The sequence below is a fragment of the Chinchilla lanigera genome, unplaced genomic scaffold (assembly GCF_000276665.1).
Source record: "Chinchilla lanigera isolate Chin_1 unplaced genomic scaffold, ChiLan1.0 scaffold00014, whole genome shotgun sequence".
Lineage (NCBI taxonomy): Eukaryota > Metazoa > Chordata > Mammalia > Rodentia > Chinchillidae > Chinchilla > Chinchilla lanigera.
In genome coordinates this window covers 14,629,075-14,629,773 of record NW_004955415.1, presented here as the reverse complement: position 1 = coordinate 14,629,773, position 699 = coordinate 14,629,075, and positions in this window count along the sequence as shown.

The window sequence follows — 699 nt, the reverse complement described above, 5'->3', positions numbered from 1 at the left end:
AGATGTTATCAGTACTCAGGGAGTGTGAGATCACTAGCATTTTTTTAAATGTCATTAACACCATCGAATAGATTTAAAACTACCTGTATACTCTCATCTACACAAATAAACTAGATGTGTAACAACAGTTTACATGGATTAAAGTCCATCTACACTTGGAATAATATACAACCTTTAAAAAGCATGCTGGCAATGACATTTACCGACGTGAGACAATTCTCATCAGTCGATGCCAGATAAAATAGTAGGCGATGCCAGACATACAGTCTATATAGCCCGGCGCCAGTTTTATATATTTTAAAATAGAAAACTGCCTGCGCCTAGCGAAAAGACTGGAAGGAAATGCATCCACATGTTACCTGTGCATCTCTCCAGGTGCTGGCGTGGAAGGCGATTCTGAGCTTCTGTTTTTGGTTTTTTTTTTTTTTCAGTTTCTGCAAAAATGTGGGTTAATTTTATCTTAAATCTTAAAAAAAAGAAAAGGAAAATATGGTTGTTCTTTTCCTGCGGCAGACCGCAGTCCACCTGGCGAGGTGGAGGCTGCCCGCGTCCGGGTTGGTCCAGTGGGCAGCAGCGCCCCCGGTGGCCTGTCCAAGGCGGCTGGAAAGGGGTGGGCGCGCAGGATCGGGAGGCGGCGCCGGGCGTCCCCGCGCTTCCCGCGAGATCCCGCTCCACCGCTCCGCCCCGCGCCGCGCTCCC